We start from the raw sequence: 22848 nt of genomic DNA, 5'->3' as shown, positions 1-22848 counted from the left end.
TAGAGCATTACTTTACCAGCATTACTTTACCAGCATTACTTTACTTTACTAGTGTGTGAGATGAGTGCAATTATCCGGTAGTTTGAGCATTCTTTGGCATTGCCCTTCTTTGGGATTAGAAGGAAAACTGAACTTTTTCAGTCCTGTGGCCACTGCTGAGTTTTCCAAATTTGCTGGCATATTGAGTGCAGTGCTTTCACAGCATAATCTTTCATATTTTGAAATAGCTCCACTGGAATTCCATCACTAGTTTTGTTCTTAGTGATGCTTTCTAAGGCCCACTTGACTTCACATTCCAGGATGTCTGGCTGTAGATGAGTGATCACACCATAGTGAATATCTGGCTCGTGAAGGCCTTTTTTCGCACAGTTCTTCTGTGTATTCTTGCCACCTCTTCTTAATATCTTCTGCTTCTGTTAGGTCCATACCATTTCTGTCCTTTATTGAGCCCATCTTTGCATGAAATATACCTGTGGTATCTTTAATTTTCTTGAAGAGATCTCTAGTCTTTTCCATTCTGTTCTTTTCCTCTATTTCTTTGCATTGATCACTGAGGAAGGCTTTCTTATCTCTCCTTGCTATTCTTTGGAATTCTGCATTCAGATGCTTATATCTTTCCTTTTCTCCTTTGCTTTTCATTTCTCTTCTTTTCACAGCTTTTTGTAAGGCCTCCTCAGACAGCCATTTTGCTTTTTTGCATTTCTCTTCCATGGGGATTGTATTGATCCCTGTCTCCTGTACAATGTCACAAACCTCTGTCCATAGTTCATTAGGCACTCTGTCTATCAGATCTAATCCCTTAAATCTATTTCTCACTTTCACTGTATAATTATAAGCGATTTGATTTAGGTCATACCTGAATGGTCTAGTGGTTTTCCTCACTTTCTTCATTCAATTCTGAATTTGGCAATAAGGAGTTCATGATCTGAGCCACAGTCAACTTCTGGTCTTGTTTTTGCTGACTGTATAGAGCTTCTCCATCTTTGGCTGCAAAGAATATAATCAATCTGATTTCGGTGTTGACCATCTGCTGATGTCCATGTGTATAGACTTCTCTTGTGTTGTTGAAATAGTGTGTTTGCTAGGACCAGTGTGTTCTCTTGGGAAAACTCTATTAGCCTTTGCCTTGCTTCATTCCATACTCCAAGGACAAATTTGCCTGTTACTCCAGGTGTTTCTCTACTTCCTACTTTTTCATTCCAGTCCCATATAATGAAAAGGACATCTTTTTTGGGTGTTAGTTCTAAAAGGTTTTGTAGGTCTTCATAGGACCATTCAACTTCAGCTTCTTCAGTGTTACTGGTTAAGGCATAGACTTGGATTATTATGATATTGAATGATTTGCCTTAGAAATGAACAGAGATCATTCTGTCATTTTTGAGACTGCATCCAAGTAATGCATTTTGGACTCTTTTGTTGACCATGATGGCTACTCCATTTCTTCTAAGGGATTTCTGCCCACAGAAGTAGATATAATGGTCATCTGAGTTAAATTCACCCATTCCAGTCCATTTTAATTCATTGATTTCTAGAATGTTGATGTTCACTCTTGCCATCTCCTGTTTGGCCACTTCCAATGTGCCCTGATTCATGGCCCTGACATTCCAGGTTCCTATGCAATATTGCTCTTTACAGCATCGGACCTTGCTTCTATCGCCAGTCACATCCACAACTGGGCATTGTTTTTGCTTTGGCTCCATCTCTTCGTTCTTAATGAAGTTATTTCTCTACTGATCTCCAGTAGCATATTGGACATCTACCGACCCAGGGAGTTCCCCTTTCAGTATCCTATCATTTTGCCTTTTCATACTGTTCATGGGGTTCTCAAGGCAAGAATACTGAAGTGGTCTGCCATTCCCTTCTCCAGTGGACCACATTCTGTAAGACCCCTCCACCATAACCCTCCCGTCTTGGATGGCCCCAAATGGCATGGCTTGGTTTCATTGGGTTAGACAAGGCTGTGGTCTGTATGATCAGATTGGCTAGTTTTCTGTGATTATGGTTTCAGTGTGTCTGTCCTCCTATGCCCTCTCCCAACACCTACCATCTTACTTGGGTTTCTCTTACCTGGACAAGGGGTATCTCCTCACGGCTGCCTCTTCTGACCTGGAACTTGGAGTAGCTCCTCCTAGCTTTCCTGCTCCCGTGCAGCCACTGCTCCTTGGATGTGGGGTTGCTCCTCTCAGCCACCTCCCCTGATGTTGAAGCTGACGCCTGATGTGAAGAACTGATGCATTAGAAAAGATGCTGATGCTGGGAGGGATTAAGGGCAGTAGGAGAATGGGATGACAGAGGGTGAGATGGTTGAATGGTACTACGATTTGATGAACATGAGTTTGAGCAAGGGCTGAGAGCTGATGAAGTACAGGGAAGCCTGGCATGCTGAAGTCCATGGGGTCACAAAGAGTTGGACACGACTGAGCAACTGGACTGAACTAATTTGGGATAGACATGTACACTCTGTTATATTTAAAATGGATAGCCACGAAGGACCTCTTGTATAGCACATGGAATATTATGTGACAGCCTGAATGGGAGGGGAGTTTTGGGGAGGATGTATGACTGAATCCCCTTGCTGTCCACCCAAAATTGTCACAATATTGCAAACTGGACATGCCCAAATACAAAATTATAAGTTTACATAACGAAAAAGAAGGAAAATATTATGGTGAGTGAAAAAGTGAATTGAATGAGCATTAAGGATGCAGTTTACTCCCTTCCTGCCAAAATAAAACTTATAAAGTTACAGGAAGCTTTGGTTATGGGCAAAATATGAACTCTGCAAGCTTTAAATTTCCAAAGATTCCTAGAAGTGCTCAAGTCACATGTTATACAAAGCCTTGTAACTAATGAGAGAAAATTACAAAGTTGAGAAAGTTCTCTCTCTCTCTGATGAAAGAAGAGAAAATCCCTCATGGTCTCCTAACCTAAATTGAACCTCTAGAGCTGAGGAACCTCAAGCCGTCATAATTATCAGACAATATTTCTAAAGAGATAGAAAGAAAGACTCTAAACTATTGCAATTTAGTGAGTGTGAGAAACTGATCATAGCACACATGGCCTAGCCTCACAACTCTTGTCAAAAAACTCCAGAATCATAGAGAGCTGAAGTGTGCAAATCCAGGACCTCTTTTTTTACCTCCTAGGTGGGGAGACTCAGACCCGGAAGGCACAGGGTCTTTCCTGAGGTCACTAAACTATCAATGATAAAGTCAAGAATCCAGTGTTTGACCAGTGATTTTCAAAATAAGCTGATCTTTGCTTCTTTTTGAGTGATGAACAAAGTACATTTATATCAATGTGAAGACTATCTTAGAAGAATGTAACTGTATCTCTGAATTGGCTTTGGAAGTTTGATAAAATAAACCAGGTAGGAAACTATTCTAGATGGTTTGACTCTCTTTTCATTGTAATTAATTGTCACTACATTTTTTAAAAATTATTTCTCTTAACCTCAGAAAGAGCACATATTTCTCTTGTCAGTGGATCCACATCCTAAATTAAATTAGAAAATAATGGATGTAATGACAACTTCAGAGATAGCTGAGGGTAGGGTGAGGTGTATGCAATATAATAAGTGCATACTGGATTCATGTTGATCTATGGTAAAACCAATACAATATTGTAATGTAAAATTTAAAAAAATAAAATAAAAAAATAATAAAATTTAAAATAGATAAATAAATAAATAAAATAAAATCTGAAAAAAATTTTAAAAAATAAAAGAGAACAGAGACAATGTCTATGATATAAAATATTTTTAAAAAAAAAGACTGATGATGGGAAAGATTTAAGGTAAAAGCAGAAGAGGGCAGCAGAGGATGAGATCGTTAGATAGCATCACCATCTTAATGGACATGAGTTTGAGCAAACTCTGGGAGATAGTGAAGGACTGGGAAGCTTGATGTGCTGCAATCCATGGGGTTGCAAAGAATAGGACATGACTGAGTGACTGAACAAGAGCAACAAAATTCTTTTTATGATTACATGTAATAAATGTAAATATATACATAAATTTTATACATATATGTATATGTGTATATATATACATATATATGTGTGTGTGTGTGTATATATATATATATATATATATATATATATATATATAATATGTGTGTATGTATTTTCCCATTTGGTGGTACTTAGTTAATCTTTTAGTGATTAACTAAATAATCTGAATAATTGCATTATTACATATTTACTGTGAATAGTCATGAGAATTTAAGAACCTTTGTATGTAGATTGCTCTACTGATGGAATTTTTCACAATGGCCTAGGGAGAAACAAAGGAAAGTGGCATTTTCTGACAGAGAGATAAAGTTCTTTTGAAACAGTCCAGAATGCTTCAGAAAGTTATTTATAGGGAAAATTATTTGCAAGTGAAGATTTGTATACCAAGGAAACTCATGCTGTGTTTGAATACTAGGAGGCTTACCTAAAAAGCTATATTGATGTAGCCCAAGGATGAATTCAGTATTCTTCAACTTAATATATGCTTAGGAAAGAAGTCAGAGAAATACTCCAGTCTTCTCTTCGGAAGAGAGTTACTCACAGATAAGAAGGTATGGATAAAATTAGAGAAGGAAACAGGAATGGGAAAAGACTTCACAGAAAAGATTAGGTCATGTGACTCCTGCGTGACTATGAAATAATAAAATTCTTGTCAGATCTAAAAGGACAAAAGAGTCCAAGGGACCTACGAGGTAGAGTCCATAGTTTGTGAATTATTCATGGAAACATTTGTAATTTAGACCATTGTGCTACTGCCTTTTCTCACTCTTAGTGACCAGAGAGATTCTCTCATGAAAATCTTTAAAATAAAAGCAAAAAAACATAATTTTTATTTTATATGGAGTATAGTTGATTTACAATGTTGTGTTAGTTTCAGGTGTATAGCTAAGTGATTTGTTATATATAATCCATTCCTTTTCAGATTCTTTTCCCATATAGTTATTATAGAATATAATGTTATTATAGAATATCAAGCAGAATTTCCTGTGCAATATAGTAGGCTCTTGTTGATTATCTATTTTATATAGTTAGTATATGTTAATCTAAAATTTCTAATTTATCCCTCCTGCTTCATGTTTCCTGTTTGCTAACCATAAGCTTGTTTTCAAAGTCTGTGAGTCTGTTTAATTTTGTAAATAAGTTCATTTGAATCATTTCTTTAAGATTCCATATATAAGTGATAATATGATATTTGTATTTTTTTAGTATGACTTCACTCATTTTGATAATCTCTAGGTCCATCCATTTGTTACAAATGGCATTATTTCAATCTTTTTGAGATTGAATAATATTCAATAATATTGAATAATATTCCACATATATGTACATAAACATACACACACACACACACACACACACACACACACTCTACATCTTCTTTACCCATTTCTCTGATGAAAGACATTTACTTTGCTTCAATGTCTTGGCTATTGTGAATATTGCTTTAATGAACTTTGTGGTGCATGTATCTTTTCAGATTAGGGTTTTCTCTGGATATATGCCAAAGACTGAGACTGCTAGATCATATGGAAGTTCTATTTTTAGCTTTTTTTTTTTAAGAACATTTATATTATTTTCCACAGTTGTTGTAACAATTTACATTCCCACCAGCAGTGTAGAAGAGTTCCCTTTTCTCCAGAAGCTCTCCAGCATTTATTACTTGTAGACTTTTTGATGATGTGAGGTGATTTTTTGGATCAGTGTGAGATATTATCTTTTTGGATCTACCTTCTAGATTAATGAAAATAAAACAAAACAAGCAAATGGGACCTAGTTAAACTCAAACAAAGGCAGCCCCAGAGCCCATAGACAAAATGAAGATACAACCCACAAAATGCGAGAAACTATTTGCAAACAAAGCAACTGACAAGGGATTAACCTCCAAAATATACAGATATTTCATACAGCTCTATATCAAAAAGCAAGAAATCCAGTCAAAAAATGTGTGGAAAGCTTAAATAGACATTTCTCCAAAGGGGACAGAGATGGCCAAAATCACATGAAAAGATGCTCTACATAACTAATTATTAGAGAAAAGCAAATCAAAACTATAATGAGAAGTCTCCTGTGAGAGTGCTTAATCTTAGCCTGAACCAAATTTAATGAATAATGAAAAGTTTATTCATCTTAATGACCAAGATCACACATTGTATATTGCTGAATAACAAAGTGAAATAGAAGTTTCTTATATTCAGCACTTAAAAAAACTTACTTATTCAATAATTACTGTAAATTATTTTCCTCTTAAGACTCAGTCTGTTTCCTCAAGGAGAAAATATTGAAAAATAGAAAGAATGTACCATTTAAGTCAAAACAGTTTGATTCCTGTTACAAATATGATGCATCAGAGATGCAATTATCTTTTTCTAAAGACGAATAAAATAATCACACCTGATATATACATTTCATAGTTGTCCTATTTTGTTTATTTTGTGCTGTGAAGAATAAATTTAATGAACATATGAAAGAATTCACAAAACATGTGCTATACAATTGAGTTACTAATTATGTTGATGTGTAGTTAAGGGAAAATCGCAGGTTAATATAAACAAAGATGAGGAGATGTATTAAATATAAAGAAAAACATGCTGTGGAAGTTCAAGGAGGATGAGATTAAATAAGATGTAGAATTATCAAAGAACACATGAACTCGTTAACATTTACCTTGTTCATATACTGAGCTTGGCATTGAAGACATGGGTAAAATGTCAATTGTTACCTGACAATTATACATATATTCTAATTAATCAAAAGTATTGTAAGGGTTTTTATATTCTATCTTCCCTCCCTCTCTTCAGAGTAGAAGGAAGGGAGCATGTTCTTTACTTTTAACATTTAAAGACCTAACTCTCTTCTCCAAGAATTGCTAATAGCTTTGAACTTCTCTTACAATCATAAGCCATCAGCCAAATGTAGTCCACAAGTTCCTAAGCAGACAAATATCAACCTTCACTCATTATATATTTATATACAATATTATATGTGTAATTTATTGTGTTAGACTCTGACTCTATTAACTACTGAGCAGTGATTTCAGGGTTCAGAATCTGATCCAGCTCTGAGTCACCTTATGCACATGAATTTCCTTTATTTGGACATGAATCATAGAAGTTTCTGTCCTTTTTAAGTTATCAGACAAGGAAATCCTTTTAAAAATAAGCCAGAAAAAGCCATAATAAGTAATTGAAATTGGTTGCTCAACAAAGAAGAAAAAAGTTAATGAAAATACACCATGTCCATACACAGAGTTATTTTGCTAAACTAAATAAACCAATAAATAACCAATAAATTAGTGCAGCCACTACAGAGAACAGTATAGAGGTTCTTTAAAGAAACTAAAATTAGAGTTACTATATGATCGTGCAAGCCCTCTGCTGAGCATATATCCAGAGAAAAAGTTAATTTGAAAAGATTCATGCACTAATTACATTAGCCAAGACATAGAAGCAGCTTAAATTTCCATCAACAGAGTAAAGGTAAAAGAGTCAGATATGAGTGAGATGACTTAGCACAACACAGCACGTATATATATGCAATTATTATGCAATGGAATTATTAAGCCATAAAAAAGTGAAATAATACCATTTGCATCATCATGGATGGACAGAGATTATCATATTAAGTGAAGTAAGTCAGACAGAAATGACAAACATAATACTACTTATATATGGACTCTGGAAAGTGATACAAATAAACTTTTTTACAAAAAAAATGAAACTCACAAACTTAGAAAACAAGCTTATGATCACCAAAAGGGATAGCAGGGGTGGGGAAGAGAGATAATTTGAGTCTGGGATTAACATACACCCATGGGCTTCCTTTCTGGCTCAGCTGGTAAAGAATGTACCTGCAATGCGGGAGACCTGGATTCGATCCCTGGCTTGGGAAGATCCCCTGGAAAAGGGAAAGGCTATCCATTGGCCTGGAGAATTCCATAGACTATATAGTCCATGGGATTGCAAAGAGTCGGACACAACTGAGTGTCTTTCACTTTCATGATTATATATAAAATTGTAAAGAATAACAACCTACTTTATAGCACAGGGAATTATACTCAACACCTTATAATAACCTATGATGGAAAAGAATCTGAATAAGATGTGTTTATATAAATATACATATATATAAAACTGAATCACTTTGCTGTACACTTGAAACTAACATTATAAATTAATTATATGTCCATTTAAAAAAAAAAGAATCAATCTGTAATTTCAACATTAACCATTTGTCTTATTCACAGAAAAAAATGTCAACTAATAATTGAAAATATAACATTTGTTTGTTGTTTCTTTTAGATTTCAGATGTCCAAACAATGAAGATCAACCAAACAGTCCTGGAAGAGTTCATTCTTGTTGGCTTTTCTGTTTACCCACATGCACAGACATTCCTCCTTGTGGTTTTCTTTTGCCTCTACCTTCTCACCCTCACAGGTAATCTGGCCATCATGAGTCTTACTTGGGTGGACAGACATGTCCACACACCCATGTACCTCTTCTTTAGTGCACTCTCTTTCTCTGAGACCTGCTATACATTGACTATTATCCCCAAGATGTTGACAGATCTCCTCATCAAATACAGAAATTTCAGTCATAGGTTGTGGCTTGCAAATGAGTTCCTTCTTGGGACTTGCTGGCACTAATTGTTTCATTCTCACTTTGATGGGATATGATCGCTTCCTGGCCATCTGCAACCCTCTCAGATATCCTTTGCTTATGTCCAATATGGCATGTGGAAAACTTGTGGTCTCTGCCTAGGCTGCTGGCTTCTTTATCTCTGTGACAGAGCCTGGAATGATATTCAGAGGCTCTTTCTGTAGTCCCAACCTTGTCAAACACTTCTGTCACATGAGGGCTGTTGTGAATCTGTCCTGTCTAGACAGTGAACTCACAGAATTCATTGTAACAGCAATCCCAGTGTCAGGCTTGATAGGCACCTTCCTGCTTATCATACTCATTTATGTGTTCATTATCACTACTGTTCTTAGGATCCCTTCAGCTGAGAGCAAGCAGAAGTCCTTTTCTACCTGTGCCTCCCACCTCACAGCAGACATCATCCACTTTGGTTTTGCATCTATTGTTTATCTGAAGCCAGAAGTATCAGGGGGAGATGACACACTCATAGCAATCCCCTACACTGTCATTACTCCTTTCTTCAGCCCTCTCATTTTCAGCCTCAGGGATAAGGACATGAAGAATGCTTTCAGAAAGGCACTCGGAAAAACAAATTCCTTGAATAAATAATCTTGGTTTATTGCTGCATGACTGAATATTCCTAGATGTCAGTAAGGGATTTACCCTATGATATCTGAGGAGCCTGTACCATTTGCCTTTTTCCAGGGGTTGGCATATGGAGATCAAGTGACTGAGTCTAGGACCCAAGCATTTACTTATCTTGTTAAGGAAGCTGTCTATCTCTTTTCATTCTGCATCGTCTATATCTACTGTACTCAACTCTACTTTTACTAGTACTATCAGTTCTCTACTTCTACTTCAGTATCAGTCTCTGAAGATACTAGGCTTCTACCAATCAAACTGTGGGTTTATTGTACATTTGATGAAGTGGGATTGGAAAGACTGTGGAAGGGAAAAAAAAAAAAACACCATGAGTGAACACTATATTCAGAAATGTTTAAAGATGTCTAGAAATGTAAAGGTCGAATAATTTATATAGGTAATGTTGTGAGGCACTGAATTGTGTCTCCCAGGAGATAAACCACTTTAATAGGAGGTTCACTATGTAGTAACCATCATCTCTTTATTTGTGCATATCTGAATTGACAACTATATTTGTTAAGTACCATATCATACTGATCATTAAAAAAATTTAATAACACTGTTTATGACGGTATTCCTTAATGATTTTCAGATGCTAGCTTCTGAATTCACAGGATGTGTTGGAATGTTGATTCAAATAAGTCAACAGGTCAGTAGTGCCTACTTGTTTCATAACTGGGGGAATCTATGTTGACAGCTGGAAATAACCTCCATTTTCTTTAAGATGAAGGCACTAAACAGCAAATGTTTGAAAAACTCTCATGGTATTGATAAGTGTGACATTAAAAAGTTTTTTGGAATAATTTTTACAGACCTCTTATATGTAATAAAGGAAACTAGATAAACACAGCATCAAATCTTTATATTACTTAAAAGAAAGTAAGAAATACTGTGGAGGTTATATATCACAGAAAATTAGCAAGTGGTCTTATGGAAAATTCCAGCATACAAGCCTGGGGCAATTGCTGAATCTTTTTTCAGTTCTGCTACTAACCAAATTCACATCCTCTCATGAAAGTTATAACCACTGTTCTTGTGGTTTGTAAATATAAAATGTATACAAAGTCTGGAGTAATTTCCAACCTAGATTATTTATGGGGATCATGTAAAGATAGGTAAGATGAAAATGATTATGTACTTGCAATGATTAGGTTAATTCTTGCCATGAATCTACTTTCTTCCCTGGGACCATTTTTGTAACACATGTGCAGGCAGAATATTTACCCCTCCTTCATCTGTGATTACTGCTTCAGTGATGAAAGTGTTCCATCCCTGAGAACTGCTTAGTCAATCCAGAGAAGTTATACATCTTGCACATAAATACTAACAATCTGCTCACTCATAGTGAGTATAGAAGATAAAATGTTAAGTGTAGACTCAAGTTCCTGACTTGAATTTGCACCAGTTAACCCATATACATCTGACATGGTGACCATGGCAGGGATTGTTAGGCGCTACTTAATATAGATTGTGAAGCTAGAAAAAAACAATTTGAGTAAATTAGTAGAATATCAGTTCAGTTCAGTCACTCAGTTGTGTCCAACTCTTTGCGATCCCATGAATCACAGCATGCCAGGCCTCCCTGTCCATCACGAACTCCCGGAGTTCACTCAGACTCATGTCTATTGAGTCAGTGATGCTATCCAGCCATCTCATCCTCTGTCGTCCCCTTCTCCTCCTGCCCCCAATCCCTCCCAGCATCAGAGTCTTTTCCAATGAGTCAACTCTTCACATGAGGTGGCCAAAGTATTGGAGTTTCAGCTTTAGCATCATTCCTTCCAAAGAAATTCCAGGGCTGATCTCCTTTAGAATGGACTGGTTGGATCTCTTTGCAGTCCAAGGGATTCTCAAGAGTCTTCTCCAACACCACAGTTCAAAAGCATCAGTTCTTCAGCACTCAGCTTTCTTCACAGTCCAACACTCACATCCATACACGACCACTGGAAAAACCATAGCCTTGACTAGATGGAACTTTGTAGGCAAAGTAATGTCTCTGCTTTTCAATATGCTTCCAAGGATTAAGCGTCTATTAATTTCATGGCTGCAGTCACCATCTGCAGTGATTTTGGAGCCCCCCAAAATAAAGTCTGATACTGTTTCCAGTTTCCCCATCTATTTCCCATGAAGTAATGGGACCAGATGCCATGATCTTCGTTTTCTGAATGATGAGCTTTAAGCCAAATTTTTCACTCTCTACTTTCACTTTCATCAAGAGGCTTTTTAGTTCCTCTTCATTTTCTGCCATAAGGGTGGTGTCATCTGCATATCTGAGGTTATTGATATTTCTCCCGGCAATCTTGGTTCCAGCTTGTGCTTCTTTCAGCCCAGCATTTCTCACGATGTACTCTGCATAGAAGTTAAATAAACAGGGTGACAATATATAGCCTTGACATACTCCTTTTCCTATTTGGAACCAGTCTGTTGTTCCATGTCCAGTTCTAACTTTGCTTCCTGACCTGCATATAAGTTTCTCAAGAGGCAGGTCAGGTGGTCTGGTATTCCCATCTTGCTCGAATTTTCCACAGTTTATTGTGATCCACACAGTCAAAGGTTTTGGCATAGTCAATAAAGCAGAAATAGATGTCTTCCTGGAACTCTTTTGCTTTTCCCATGATCCAACAGATGTTGGCAATTTGATCTCCTTTTCCTCTGCTTTTCTAAAACCAGCTTGAACATCTGGAAGATGAAATAGAATCTAGAAATACCTATATGGTTAGAAGTCAAGAAACACACTTCTAAATAAACAATGAAATAAAATAAAAAATCCTGTGGCCAATAGAAAAGAAGATTTGAACTGTAAGAATTAAAAATACTACAGGACAAACTTTTTGTATATATCTTTTCAGTGTTTGGATGAACTATGTAGTGTTCAAAATACATATTAGAAAAGTGTATAGAAAGCAAATTTGGAAGATAAATATTTGTGTCAATAATTTAGTAAAGGAACAGCTAAACAGAAAGATAGTGAAGAAAAATAAATATAAGAGCAGAGATTAAATATATATTAGCATGTGATTGTTACTGTCTAATCATTAACCCATTTCCGACTTTTGTAACCCTATGAACTGTAGCCCACTAGATGCCTCTGTACGTGGGATTTCCCAGGCAAGACTACTGAAGTGGGTTGCCATTTCATTTTCTACGGTATCTTCCTGACCCAGGGATCAAACCCATGTCTCCTGAACTTTAGGCAGATTCTTTACTACTGAGCCATCAGGGAAGCCACCAGTGATTCAAAAAAGTCAGAGGTTGGAGTATTGAAAATATTGGTAAATTATGTTATACTTTGATGAGATTGAATAGAGAATGAAGACAGATGACACAAATAAACAACTATGGGAATGGAAATGGGGTTGTTTCTCAGGTCACAGAGACATTAAAGATGAGTGTGTACTGTGAATGATTTCATGAATATAGATATGAGGATTTACATAAAATTGGAAAATTCTATAAGTTATAACATAAGATACATGCTAAAACAAACACAAAAGTGAAACATTTAATTGTCAAGAAATTTAATTTTAATTATATTTCACATTGCAAAGTCTGAGTCCTTTAGTTTCAATTTTTTTCTAAATTATTTTACTAATAAAATTTTTAATGGGAAGAAGCTAGACATTAATTCTTGTCAATGAGAAATATAGTATGGAACCAATAAAGGAATAAAGTAGGAGATCAGTGGCTTCTGTTTTCCAAAATGGGAAAGATGTTCATTTTTTCCCCCTCTATGTGTAATGAAAACTTCAAGGAACAAATACAATTTGTTCTCTCAGGAAATTCAGATTCTTCTTGTGGAGAGAAAGACAATTAGTAAGAGTTGGACTGTGAAGAAAGCTAAGCACCGGAGAATTGATGCTTTTGAACTGTGGTGTTGTAGAAGACTCTTGAGAGTCCCTTGGAATGCAAGGAAATCCAACCAGTCCATCCTAAAGGAGATCAGCCCTGGGTGTTCACTGGAAGAACTGATGCTAAAGCTGAAACTCCAATACTTTGGCCACCTCATGTGAAGAGTTGACTCATTGGAAAAGACCCTGGTGCTGTGAGGGATTGGGGGCAGGAGGAGAAGGGAACAAGAGAGGATGAGATGGCTGGATGGCATCACTGACTTGATGGACATGAGTTTGAGTGAACTCCGGGAGTTGGCGATGGACAGGGAGGCCTGGCATGCTGTGATTCATGGGATCGCAAAGAATCGGACATGACTGAGTGACTGAACTGAAGGTTTTCATAGATCTATGGGCAAACTCTTGTGGCTCAGATGGTAAAGCATCTGCCTGCAATGCGAGAGACCTGGGTTTGATCCCTGGGTTGGGAAGATCTCCTGGAGAAGGAAATGGCAACCCACTTCAGTACTCTTGCCTGGAAAATCCCACAGACGGAGGAGCCTGGTAGGCTAAAGTTCATGGGGTTGCAAAGAGACGGACACGACTGAGTGACTTCACTTTCACTTTCACATGGGCAAACTCAGAAGACAATAGACACATAAAACATTGCTGAAAGTTTCAGTCATATTGTTATTCAGTGTCCCCAGATAAGGCTGCTCTTCCTGTGTTCTCAGCCTCATCTAAGGAGCTCTCTAAACAGGGGAAGGAGACAACCAGAAGTCCTCCCTAGGTCAGAACAAACTTCAAACACTGATTTCAGAAACTATCCCTTCAAAGGAGCCTGCACTTTGTTTTATACATCTGTGGAACAATTAATATTCTAGGGCAGGTTTGAAAACACTAGAGCAACTGTCAGGCTAATAATTGCATGTGGTCAGAAAAAGGACATTCAAAGTAAGGCCTATTAAATGACTGCCATTCCAGGGATAATTGTGGGCATAACCATGACTGTGCTCATGATGAGCAGTATCAAGAGACCTAACACTCTAGTATAGTAAGGGAGGATAGGGTTCACTAAATTATTTGATCCAATCACTAACCAAACATAAAAGCAAACAACAAACAAAAAAAGGTCCCCAATGTATGTGTGTGTGCGTCTGTGTGTGTGTGTGTCTCTGTGTGTGTGTGTCTGTGTGTGAATGGGAAGGACCAATAACCAGAAGTTTCTACACTATATCATCTAAAATATCTAGTTTCAACAGAAACAAAGATGAGGCATGCAAAGAAACATGGTTCAGTTCAGTTCAGTCACTCAGCCATGTCCAACACTTTGCGACACCATGGACAGCAACAGGACAGGCTTCCCTGTCCATCACCAGAAACGTGGAGATATTACCAACTACCAGAAAAAAATATTAGGCAACAGAAGCTGCCTTGTGAGTGTGACTAGATTCTGTGTTTTAAAGACAAAAACTTTACTTAAAAACCTAAAAACAGAGTTACCATATAATCCAGCAATCCCACACCTGGGCATATATCCAGAGAAAAACTCTAATTTGAGAAGATATATACACATACCCCAATGTTCTTTGCAGCAGTATTTACAAAACCAGGGTGTGGAAACAATCTAAATGCTCACTGACAGTTAAATGCATGAAAAAGCAGATGATAATCCTCAGCCATAAAAAAGAATGAAATAATGCCATTTGCAGCAATATGGATGGACCTAGAGATTATGATCTTAAGGGAAGTGAATCAGATTGTATTCCAGTCCCCTATAAATGAAAAGGACATCTTTTTTGGGTGTTAGTTCTAAAAGGTCTTGTAGGTCTTCATAAAACAGTTCAACTTCAGTTTCTTCAGCATTACTGGTTGGGGCATAGACTTGGATAACTATGATACTGAATGGTTTGCCTTGGAGACGAACAGAGATCATTCTGTCATTTTGGGGATTGCATTCGGACTCTTTTGTTGACCATTATGGCTACTCCACTTCTTCTGAGGGATTCCTGCCTGCAGTAGTAGATATAATGGTCCTCTGAGTTAAATTCACCCATTCCAGTCCATTTCACTTATCCTAGAATGTCGATGTTCACCCTTGCCATCTCTTGTTTGACCATTTTCAATTTGCCTTGATTCATGGACCTGACATTCCAGATTCCTATGCAATATTGCTCTTTACAGCATCGGACCTTGCTTCTATCACCAGTCACATCCAGAGCTGGGTATTGTTTTTGCTTTGGCTCCATCCTTTCATTCTTTCTTGAGTTATTTCTGCACTGATCTCCAGTAGCATATTGGGCACCTAATGACCTTGGGAGTTCCTCTTTTGGTATCCTATCATTTATTGTGTGAATCACAATAAACTGTGGAAAATTCTGAAAGAGATGGGAATACCAGATCACCTAACCTGCCTCTTGAGAAATCTTTATGCAGGTCAGGAAGCAACAGTTAGAACTGGACATGGAACAACAGACTGGTTCCAAATAGGAAAAGGAGTACGTCAAGGTTGTATATGGTCACTCTGCTTGTTTAACTTATATGCAGAGTACATCATGAGAAACGCTGGGCTGGAAGAAACACAAGCTGGAATCAAGATTGCCAGGAGAAATATCAATAACCTCAGATATGCAGATGACACCACCCTTATGGTAGAAAGTGAAGAGGAGCTAAAAAGCCTCTTGATGAAAGTGAAAGAGGAGAGTGAAAAAGTTGGCTTAAAGCTCAACATTCAGAAAACGAAGATCATGGCATCCAGTCCCATCACTTCATGGGAAATAGATGGGGAAAGAGTAGAAACAGTGTCAGACTTTATTTTGGGGGGCTCCCAAATCACTGCAGATGGTGACTGCAGCTATGAAATTAAAAGACGCTTACTCTTTGGAAGAAAAGTTATGACCAACCTAGACAGCATATTCAAAAGCAGAGACATTACTTTGCCGACTAAGATCCATCTAGTCAAGGCTATGGTTTTTCCAGTGGTCATGTATGGATGTGAGAGTTGGACTGTGAAGAAGGCTGAGTGCTGAAGAATTGATGCTTTTGAACTGTGGTGTTGGAGAAGACTCTTGAGAGTCCCTTGGACCGCAAGGAGATTCAACCAGTCCATTCTGAAGGAGATCAACCCTGGGATTTCTTTGGAAGGAATGATGCTAAAGCTGAAGCTCCAGTACTTTGACCACCTCATGCGAAGAGCTGACTCATTGGGAAAGACTCTGATGATGGGAGGGATTTGGGGCAGGAGTAGAAGGGGACGACAGAGGATGAGATGGCTGGATGGCATCACTGACTCGATGGACATGAGTCTGAGTGAATTCCAGGAGTTGGTGATGGACAGGGAGGCCTGGCGTGCTGCAAATCATGGGGTCACAAAGAGTCGGACACGACTGAGCGACTGAACTGAACTGAAATCAGATTGAATAAGACAAGTATCATATATCACTTAAATGTGGAATCCAAAATGTAATTCAGATTATCTTATTTACAAAACAAAAACAGGTTCACCGAGACAAAGAAAACAAACTAACAAAATTATGGTTACCAATGGGAATGGGGGAAGGATAAATTAGGAGTTTGTGATTAGTAGATATAAACTACTATATATAAAATGATAAACAACAAGTTCCTACTGTATAACACTGGGAACTATATTCAACATCTTGCAATAACCCTTGGTTGTAAATTATATGAATATATATATATATATATATACACACATATATCTGAATAACTTTATACAAGGATCTAACGCAACATCGTAAATCAACTATATTTTAACAAAAAAGATGAAAATTCAAAGTAGCCATTAAAAATATTTTCAGATACCTAAAGTTAATGATTAAAGAAATAAAGGAAGCCATCATGAAATGATAAATACAGAATATGAATAAAGATACATTTTTAAAAAGAACTAAATGAAATGCTGGACTTGAAAATTACAATAACTGAAATTTTTTAAAAGTCAGCTTTGGACTCAGCAATGATAACCGTAACTTGAAGATGGCAGAACCTATTTTCCCACCTGTGACTTGTATAACCTTGTGAAGTTTAACTGTCTTGCTAGCCCCACTAATCATGAACTGCTTGTCATTGCACTTTTATGAGACAGCAGTATACTGTTTCATTTCAACCACTTTAATTTTGATGTCTTGGTAGTAAAGTTGTAGCTACATTGTATTGTTAAGATAATTAAATGATATATTTATAAACTTTTTCATAATGTGTCCAGTAATTATAAGTGTTCAGTAAAAGATAATTAGAAATACTTTTCTCCATCCCCAGGGAGAAGTACATAAGTATTTCTTTCTCTATCTCTATCTCTCTCTTTCATTTCTCATCTCCCTTCCCTTTCTGAAACCATCTAGTCTTTCCCCCTCAAGAACACTGTACTCTTTTGATTCTTTCCTTGGCCAGCATTTGGTCTTTTCTTTCTTTGGTCCACCAATGGCTATTTCTCAAGCTTTTCCTGTTCATGTTCTGCTATTTTGGCAGATTATGTTTCTCAGGTGAAATCTATCAAATCTGCACTCATAATATTCATCAGTTTTTATGACTACAAGGTTCATCATCTGAAGACAGACATAAGACCCAGGCCAACACTTCTAAATTTCTGTTGCATATATCTGCCTCTTCTTTGAGCTTAATATGTCAAGACTGATCTTGTTATTGATTTTCTCATGATAAACAACCTTCTACATTTTCTAATATTTAGCATCTCCTCACAACTTTAGGCTAAAAATGAAAACAGAACTGCAGTTCTCCTACTCCTTAGAGTATCATCTAAATTTTTAAGGTACAGTTGCTTGTAATGCTATTATTTTCTTGCAGAGAGAATACTTCTTCTCCATGGCATCTTCTCTTACCTTTGATCCAGTTCTTCTATCTTGTCTATTCAATGTTTGGGTCTTCAGCTCACTACAGTGCAATCCCCTTTTTCATCTATACTATCTTCTCTCCTCCATCAAAATATTAATCCTTGTAAGAAGAAACTATTACTCATACTTTTCTGATTGCATCCACTTTAAATACAGTGAGCCTTTCTTAAATGCTCAGCGTTGACTGAAAAAAAAAAAAAAATACACAACCCCAAAACTGAGAATATGCTTTATTTGGTGAACTTCCTGAGGATAATAGCCAGGTTTACAGCTTTTCAGATAGTTTTTAGATACTGTTCTGAAGAGGTAAGGGAGGAGCCAGTATATGTAGAAGCTTTGCTGGGAAAAAAAAAAAAAATATATATATATATATATATATATATATATATATATATATATATAGCTGAAAAATCAAAAGATACTGCTAATCACAAAGAAATCCAAGACATCTGAAATCAATTTTAATGTCTTTCTGTAAATGGGAAGATGTAAGAGCCTGAGATCAATGAAATTATTCCTTTGGTATTCATCTTAACTATCAAGGGCCAGTATCCTAAATTTCTTCATTTTGAATTCCCCTCAGGGTGCACCATTTGTGGGGTGAGATTCAGTGGTTCATGACTTGATTATCTGAAGGCAAAAAAACATTCCTTATTTAGCAAACAAAAAAGGCAGACAATGTTTTTTGTTCACACCAGGAATGGACTCTGTGACTAGAGGGACAAAGTGTGTTTATGGTGAGGGGAAGAGCAAATTGAATGAGTATTAGGGATACAGTTTATTCCACTCTTCAGCAAAACAAAACTAAGGGAGTAGCAGAAAGCCTTGGTTATGAGCAGAATATAGACTCTGCAAGTTTTAAATCCCCAGAGACTCCCAGAAGACAAGTCACATATTATACAAACCCCTGTAACTAATGAGAGCAAATTACAAAGTTAAGTGAGAAAGTTCTTTTCCTCTCTCTGATGAAGAAGAGAGAAATCCCTGAGGGTCTCTTAACCAGAAACAAACCTCTAGAGCTGAGGAACTTCAAACAGGTGATTAGCAGATAACATCTTTAAAGTGTTAGGAAGAAAAGCTCTAAGCTATTATAATTCAGTGAGTGTTGCGTACTGATCACAGCACATGTGGCCTAACTTCACAGCTCGTGTCAGAAACTCGGAACCATAGAAAGCTGAGGGGCATAGTCAGGGCCTCTTTCTTTACTTGCCAGGTGGGGAGATTTGAAACTGGAATGTACAGGAACTTTCCCAGTGTCACTAAACTAGCAATGATGAAGTAAAAAATCTGGAGTCTTTGACAAATGATGTCCATAGTAAGTTGATCTTTATCTTTTTTGAGTTATGAACAAAGCATTTTTCCAACAATGTCAAGACTATCACATAAGAATATAATTGATACTGAATTGGCTTTGGAGCTGTGATAAAATACACAAGGTAGGAAACTATTTTTGATATGGTTTGACTGTTTTCTTCATGATCAATTCACTACATTTTCTTCAAATTTACTATTTCTGTTTGACTTTAAATAGTAGTATATTATTTTGTCAGTGGATCCATATTCCAAACTAAATTTTAGACAGTTTGATTTAGCAATGACTTCAGAGAGAACTGAGGGTAAGGTAGAGTACCCTCATCCCCTTCACAAACACAAACACGCAGAATATGCCAAAAGTAGGAGATTCTGATATTCCTATTCTACTGAGGATGATTCTCCTCCAAGTAGTCATTTACAACACAGTTGGGTAAAGACTGGATAAGAAAGGGGCTACTTTGAATTTGAATCACTGATTCTTTGCATTTTCAAAATTCTTCTTGATTTAACTCTGTCTGTGAAAACAAATTGGGGTGGAAGAAATATGGCCTGAAACCATACGTGAAATATGTGAAACCAGGCTGTTCTGCAAGCAGTGAGTTAGAAAAAGCTTGGGTTTACACCATGGAGCTATTAAAACAAATTCTTTTTCTGCCAATATATTTTCCCTTTGGGGAACCTAGGTAATTTTAGTTTACAAACCATAAAACTTCCTTTGTTATAGAGTTATTGTAAAGAGTTCTGAGAATTTAAGAATCTCAGCTTATAAATGGCTCTACAGGTAGAAGGAATTCTTAACAACAACTTAGAGATAAACAGAAGGACATGGTCTTCACTTTTCTTTAAGATTTCAGGTTCTAACCAATTTCTCCAAGAAGGGATAATGACATTGGGATTCTCTTATAGTTGTAAGTCATTCTCCAAATATAGTCCCAAAACAGCTAGGAAGTTAGCTATAGACATTCACCCCTTAGATAGATAGACAACATTATACATAGGAAGTTTCTGAGTCAGACAGTGACTCTGTCTATTAACTACTTGATAGTTTTTTCAGGGTTTAGAGTCAAATCCAAAGCTTAATCACCAAATTCATCTGAATTTCCTTCATCTGGACATGAATTAGAATATTTTCTGTCCTGTTAATATTATGGATCATTAAAATCATTAATAAGGGCAAGAAAGAGCCATAAAAAATAATGAGTATTTGTTTACAGAAACAAATAATATATTGGAAAAAAACATCACCTACATACACATGGTGAATTGCCAAACTAAATGATCTATCAGAAATTGTAAACTTGGGCTTCTCTGATGGTCCAGTAGTTGGGAGTCCACCTGCCAATGCAGGAGACATGGTTTGATCCCTGGTCCAGGAAGATTCCATATGCCACAGGGCAAATAAACCCATGTGCCACAACTACTGAACATATGCCCTAGATCCTGCATGCCACAACAAGACAAGGTACCACAATGAGAAGTTCATGCATGCAAATACACAGTCATCCCTGCTCGCTGCAACTAAAAAAATTCCATGCACAAAAACGAAGAGCCGGAACAGACAAACATAAATAAATAAATAAAATGATTTTTAAAAAAGAAATTGTAAATTTCACTATCTATTTAAACCAACATTTCAAAGAATAATGAAAATTTTAATATTTATTTGTCTTTCTTTCATATTTCAGAAAATTCAACAATGAAGATCAATCAGACAATCTTGAAAGAGTTCATTCTTGTTGGCTTTTCTATTTACCCACATGCGCAGACATTCCTCTTTGTGGTTTTCTTTTGCCTCTCCCTTCTCATCCTCACAGGTAACCTGACCATCATGAGTCTTACTTGGGTGGACAGACGTCTCCACACACCCATGTACCTCTTCCTTAGTGCACTCTCTTTCTCTGAGACCTGATACACCCTGACCATTATCCCCAGGATGCTGGCAGATCTCCTGGCCAAGAAAAGAAGCATTTCAGTCATAGGTTGTGGCTTGCAGATGTATTTCTTCTTGGGACTTGGTGGCACTAATTGTTTCATTCTCACTTTGATGGGATATGATCGCTTCCTGGCCATCTGCAACCCTCTCAGATATCCTTTGCTTATGACGAATATGGTGTGTGGAAATCTTGTGGTCTCTGCCTGGGCTGCTGGCTTCTTGATTTCTGCAACAGAGATTGCATTGATATTCAGGGGCTCTTTCTGCAGTCCCAACCTTGTCAAACACTTCTTCTGTCACATGAGGGCTGTTGTGAGGCTGTCTTGTCTAGACAGTGAACTCAACAGAATTCATTGTAACAGCAATCTCAGTGTCAGGCTTAATGGGTACCTTTCTGCTCATTATCCTCACTTACATTTTCATTCTTTCCACTGTCCTCAAGATCCCTTCAGCTGAGGGCAAGCAGAAGGCATTTTCTTTTTCTTTCTTTTTTTTTTTTTTTACCATTTTAATTTTTTATTTTTTAAATTTTAAAATCTTTAATTCTTACATGCATTCCCAAACATGAACCCCCCTCCCACCTCCCTCCCCATAACATCTTTCTGGGTCATCCCCATGAACCAGCCCCAAGCATGCTGCATCCTGCGTCAGACATAGACTGGCGATTCAATTCAAATGATAGTATACATGTTAGAATGTCATTCTCTCAAATCATCCCACCCTCTCCCTCTCCCTCTGAGTCCAAAAGTCCGTTATACACATCTGTGTCTCTTTCACTGTCTTGCATACAGGGTCGTCATTGCCATCTTCCTAAATTCCATATATATGTGTTAGTATACTGTATTGGTGTTTTTCTTTCTGGCTTACTTCACTCTGTATAATCGGCTCCAGTTTCATCCATCTCATCAGAACTGATTCAAATGAATTCTTTTTAACGGCTGAGTAATACTCCATTGTGTATATGTACCACAGCTTTCTTATCCATTCTTGTGCCTCCCACCTCACAGTGGTCATCATCCACTTTGGTTTTGCATCTATTGTTTATCTGAAGCCAGAAGCAGCAGGGGGAAATGACACAGTGATCGCAGTTCCCTACACTGTCGTCACTCCTTTCCTCAGCCCTCTCATTTTCAGCCTCAGGAATAAGGACATGAAGAATGCTTTCAGAAAGGCCCTTGGAAAGACACATTTCTTGAATAAGCAATCTTGGATTATGGAAGATAATGAGAACATACATAACTGAATGTTCTCATAAGTCAGGAGGCATTTACCCTGTGACATGTGAAATCTGTACCATTTACCTTTTTCCAGAGGTTGACATATGGGGATCAAGTGACTGAGTCTGGAACCTACGCCTTGACAAGCACTTACTTAGCCTGAAAGAAAGGTGTCCAATGACTTCTATCCTCTGTCCTTGCAGATTTCAGGCTTCTATCAATGAATCTCTGGGTGCACTTCACTTTTGATGCAGTGGGGGAAGCAAGATTATGGAAAGAAAAAAGCAAAACCTTTCACCATTTCACTAAGAAATGCTTTAAGAGAGCTAGAGATGTTCCAGTTGAAGAATTTTTCTAGGTAATAGAAAAATTGTAAGAAACTGATTTGTTCCTTCAGG

At 37.1% G+C, this 22848-nt stretch overlaps 2 pseudogenes; both read left to right on the top strand.

The window, feature by feature from the left end:
• Positions 1 to 8327: 8327 nt before the first annotated feature.
• LOC101117985 (olfactory receptor 10X1-like) lies at positions 8328 to 9255 on the top strand (annotated as a pseudogene).
• Positions 9256 to 20996: 11741 nt separating this feature from the next.
• Positions 20997 to 22476, top strand: LOC105612641 (olfactory receptor 10X1-like; annotated as a pseudogene).
• The last annotated feature ends 372 nt before the right edge of the window (positions 22477 to 22848 follow it).

This window comes from Ovis aries, chromosome 1 (assembly GCF_016772045.2).
Source record: "Ovis aries strain OAR_USU_Benz2616 breed Rambouillet chromosome 1, ARS-UI_Ramb_v3.0, whole genome shotgun sequence".
Lineage (NCBI taxonomy): Eukaryota > Metazoa > Chordata > Mammalia > Artiodactyla > Bovidae > Ovis > Ovis aries.
This window is presented reverse-complemented; position numbering and strand designations above follow the sequence as displayed.